Raw genomic sequence first — 4,916 nt, 5'->3', positions numbered from 1 at the left:
TTAGTGTAGAGTTACAGGTATTTGTGATTCTGTGTAATTACTGTTACCAGAATTTTATATGCTTTGTGTCTAGAAGTAGTTACTCCCAATGATTGTCTTTTTCAACTATTTTTGATCTTGAAAAAAGTTCATAACTAATTGAGCATTAGATGTTGATTCTAATGAAATACATATTTATATTCATAGTCCTTAGCTGAAGAAATAAGACCACTGATAGTCCACTATTGGATGCAACCACTGATATCATATTATTATGCAGGTTCCCAAGTGTTCAAACATCTGACAAAAAAGGAAAACAGTACAATACCAACATCATATACACTAACAAGCTAAATGCTTAGTTGGAAATCAGCATTCCCAGATGCCCAATTATTTAAGAAGAATTTTCCTCTGTGAGAAACACGATGATATATTGGCACTAATAACTATGATGATAGTAAGGCCATGCGAGTTCTGTTCCTTATAAGAGGAAAGATAGTGTTTATTGCAAGATGGCTCAGTGAGCACGGTCTTTCAGCACTTCAAGAACAACTTCTGTTGGATCAGTAGCCTAAATCTCATAATGAAACCATGGCGCTCTCTTTTAAATGCGTCTTTAGGTGGCGTAAAGCATCTTTGCACGAATACGAGATGTTGCAGATGACCTAAGGAAACAAAAGCAATGCACTGAGAATTTGAGAAGGAAAAAGTTTGAAGTGTTACTTATAGTTCTCTGAGATGCTGGACTTGCACATCAATCCCATTGTACGTGCCATGGAATTGATCAAGTACAATAATGTGAAATCAAGCAAAACAGTGACCTTATAGTTAAGAGATCATTTTAGACCTACTTTTATAATTAAATGACCATTTATGTTATTTTCGTTTGTTTTAGTGTTTTTTAATAAATAATTACTGATTTTAGTGATATTTTTTATTCATTATTATTTATAGCAATACATAACAATATTATGTTAAATCTGTCATATGTATTAAAAGTGAATTAAGTATGAAATATGTATGTATTATAATTGTTTTTAAAAATATATTATATTTGTTTAGTAAGAAGTTGACACCTTGTAGTATAAGTGTATTAAAAGGTATAACGAAATGTATTATCCATCAATATAACTTGTATTACATGTGAATAATAAAGTGTTCCTTGTAATATATATTAACGTTGTATTAATGTTTTAAAAGTGATTAAGTGGAAAAAATATTATTACTATAAATAATAATATTTTTTATTATAATATATTTATGTAAGTTTCCTTTGAATTTTTTAAAAATCTTAAACTTTATTTAATACACAATCTTTATCATAAAGGGACAAAATGAAGGTGGTAGTAGAAATTCACTAAGAAAAAAGTTATACATAAAGCCTACTCAAATAGATATATGATGTAAAGCAATTCACATCGTTAGAGAAACAATTTTTTAAGATGAACCGAACTTGTAACTATCATATCATGACCCTTCCACTATTTTGTTTCAATTATTGCACTGTCAACAAAAGTGTCGATATCTCGAGGGAAAACCTATAATTTCTATTAAGAGTTCTTTCAAATTCGAAGCTATTCAGAATATTATAAAAATTAATTGAATCCCACTCAATTAAATACATATAGTATATACTCCTCGTTAGTAGCCTAGTTTTTGTTTTTTTTTTTCCATCTAGAAATTGATGCAGCTTTTGACTTTACAAGTGCTCAAACTTGAAACTTTTGTCTTGCTCTCTAGTTTCCTTAGTATCCACCATTCTTCAAAGTCTTGTTAGAAGTGGAGCTACTTGTCAACGAAAGTGGAGTATAAGACCTTGTTACATTTAGATAGAATAGTAAACCGTACGTACTATCAAAGGAAAGGAAGTGTTTTATAATTGATAGTCTCATTAAACATAAGCGAAATTGAAAGTAATGTATATTGAAAGAGTTTTTTTAATTTGTTAAAATAAGAACGACCTCATAAAACTTTATAAATTAATATCGCCAGACCTTTACTCAATTCAATCATGGGATAATATTGAGTACTAATTTTACAAAGTCCAATGAGAAACATATAGAGGCTATAAAGGGAATATAATTTTTTTGTACAACATATATATATATACACACACACCATTGTGTAATTATAATATTTATATTTAATTAAATAATAAATTAAATTGTAATTTAATGAAAGGGTAAAATAGTAATTTACTTTTTTATTATGGAGCTTCAGACTTTTATATATGATATAAAATACAACTACCCATATAGCCGTTATAGGAGCGTGAGAGAAAACTCGGTGTTTTCTGGGAAGCTATCTGTGATGGACGACACAGTGTTGATCCTGTTCCTACCGGTGAGTTCGATCTTCAGCTTAAACGTATCAATTTTATTTCAACGAAGCTTCTGGTGAATGCTATGTTCCTAGGGCTGTTCTTATGGATCTGGTCCGTATTTACAGATCTTCTGTTTTGATAACTTTTTGTTTAGGCAGTCTGGTGCTGGGAATAATTGGGGGAAAGGTCATTATACTGAAGGCGCTGAGTTGATTGATGTTTTTCTTGATGTTGTTCATGAAGAGGCGGAGAATTGATGCAAGGTTTTGTTCATGTATAATTGAATTCTTATCGAATTTATGAATTTCTTGATGTTGCCTTTAGTGTCTGCTTTCGTTTTCATTATGAATTTCATAGTTATTGTTCCAATTGGTAGTTAACGGTGCAAATATTTGATCTATTTCTCATTTTTCATTAGGTTTTGTAGTTCTTAATCTTGAATTAGGTCTATCTAGATTGCTAATTAAATTTATTGGTAATGCTTAGTTATTCAATTGATGGGGTTTTTGATTTATGCTTTCCTTTTGTCATCGAAATTTATAGAACATTCATTTTCATCTTAATGTAGAATTAGGTCTATCTAGATTGCTAATTAAATTTATTGGTAATGCTTAGTTATTCTGTTTCTCTGGCTAACTGTGTTGTACTAATCTTGTTCCATCTTAAATAGTTAAAATGCACAGCTTTTGGTCTGCATGAACTTTTCATTGACATTTATGATTTCTGTGACACTTCACCAATCGGTTGGAAAGTCTGGACTGTGTCTTGATTATGGGCATGTTTCCTTTAGATAAGTGTCTAAGGTTTCAAGGTAGATGTGTGGATTCTTGAGAAAAGGAAATTTTTTTTCTAGAAAGAGAAGTACTTCTGTAATTGTTCACTCTTGAACTGTTATTTTCAAGAGATGGTACTTCAGCACCATCAAGTTCCACAACCAGTGACTCCCATAAGAATACAAGTATCATAGTCCATCTCTTGAACTGTAATTTTTAAGATAATCATAAGCACAAGCATAGGACAAGAAAAATCTGTGATCATTTCTTTCATTATCACATTAAGAAGTAACTGTTCCCCTTAACGGAAATGCTTTTTCATGGGATAAATTATATGATTGTTTTAAGCTACTCTGCAGCTCCACATCTGATTCCCATCTGAGTCTATGTGGAATTAAAAATGCTTGTCCACTGGTTGTGTAGATGCTGACTACAAAGGGTGTGGAAGAGGCCGTTGAAGCTGGGAAACATGCATGACTCAGCACCGCTGCGAGAAGGTAATTTTGTTGCTAAAGCTTGTAACATTTGGATTTTTTTTTACTTCCATTTCACAAGGATAAGCTTTTAAAGATCTTTCATTTTTAGCTAGAGTTCTCTTTTTATTGTTTTTTTTGGGGTAAATTAAACAATTTTATTTAGACCAAATTAGCTCATTCCAAAACGAAACAGTGCTGTCCAACTGTTTCTCTATGTATAAAATAACCAGAAGAAAATTGAAAATTATTTGGACTCCTTTTACATATCCTATCAAAATAGTAATATATTGACTCTACTGTTCATAGTTCCCTTTTCAAACTTGGTTATCAGGTTCTTGTTGTTGTCTGTCACACCAACGATTTTGTGTCATATCTATCAGCATGGGTTGCCGTGTCTTCTAATCTCTCCTCGTGTATGTATGCATAAAGTTATTTCTCTACATATTCTTTCCATCTTATAACTATTGTTTTGGAATCTGATCAAGTTGCGCTCTCTCCATATAACAGCTATCACCAAACCAAACAAGCAGCTGATATAACAACCCACTCTACTTCATCCTGCCAAGTACCATTTGTTCTCTGTATGTTCACCCATAGTAGCATCTTACGCCATAGGCTTTGTGTAACAATGCGTTCGAAGAATAAGTGGTCTCTTGTTTTATCAGCAGATTGACAGAATACACATGTAGGAAGAACATTTATGCCGAACTTCTGTAATCTGTCAACTGTAGCAAGCCTTCTTTAGTAGAGCCAACCATAGAGAGAATTTATGTTGTGGATGGATACTAGGATCCTGTTAGGCACTTCTAAGGTACTTAGGTAGCTGAGGGGGGCATAAAAACATACATCATTTTTATCAAGAACTTGTTAACTGTAATATGTTTCTCAGATCACCTAGGATTGTAGGAGGAGCATCATAGGTGCAGGCCCAAGTAGTCATATTGCAAATAAAATGGCTAATATGATTCCTTGAACCTCAAACAACCATTATGCCTTTCTGAGTAACAAACAAAAGTAGCTCGGGAAGCAGCAAAAACCTTCAACCTTATGGTTTTATGAAGTTCTTTCATCAACGGCAAAGTCTTTGTTGCCTGAGAAACTATCCAAACCCCATTTTAAATATGCCTCAATTTTTACTGTTCGGATGCAAAAGCTGCAATCTTTTTCACTCTAGGGTGCAAAGTGGAAGCTTTAATATAAGGTTCACTGTAGATTTATTGTTATGTTATTATATATAACACATATTTTTTTCTTTTTCTTTGGTTTGGATACGAGCCTTATATTTGAGTTTAACTAATATTTGATACTTTCCTATGTATTTGCAGGACTTTGGCAGCCGGGGGAAGGGGGAAAGGGCTAGGGGGG

General features: G+C 32.4%; 1 long non-coding RNA gene across 2 annotated transcripts; it reads left to right on the top strand.

Annotated features, from left to right (window-relative positions):
- Positions 1 to 2,231: 2,231 nt before the first annotated feature.
- On the top strand, positions 2,232 to 4,911 carry LOC107030845. Of its 2 annotated transcripts, none has more exons than XR_001458155.2 (4): positions 2,232 to 2,322; positions 2,457 to 2,565; positions 3,499 to 3,572; positions 4,877 to 4,911. It is a non-coding gene; the product is annotated as an uncharacterized LOC107030845 (long non-coding RNA). The 2 variants fall into 2 exon arrangements; XR_003574543.1 differs by lacking the exon at positions 4,877 to 4,911 and adding an exon at positions 3,883 to 4,703.
- The last annotated feature ends 5 nt before the right edge of the window (positions 4,912 to 4,916 follow it).

This window comes from Solanum pennellii, chromosome 9 (assembly GCF_001406875.1).
Source record: "Solanum pennellii chromosome 9, SPENNV200".
NCBI lineage: Eukaryota > Viridiplantae > Streptophyta > Magnoliopsida > Solanales > Solanaceae > Solanum > Solanum pennellii.
This window is presented reverse-complemented; position numbering and strand designations above follow the sequence as displayed.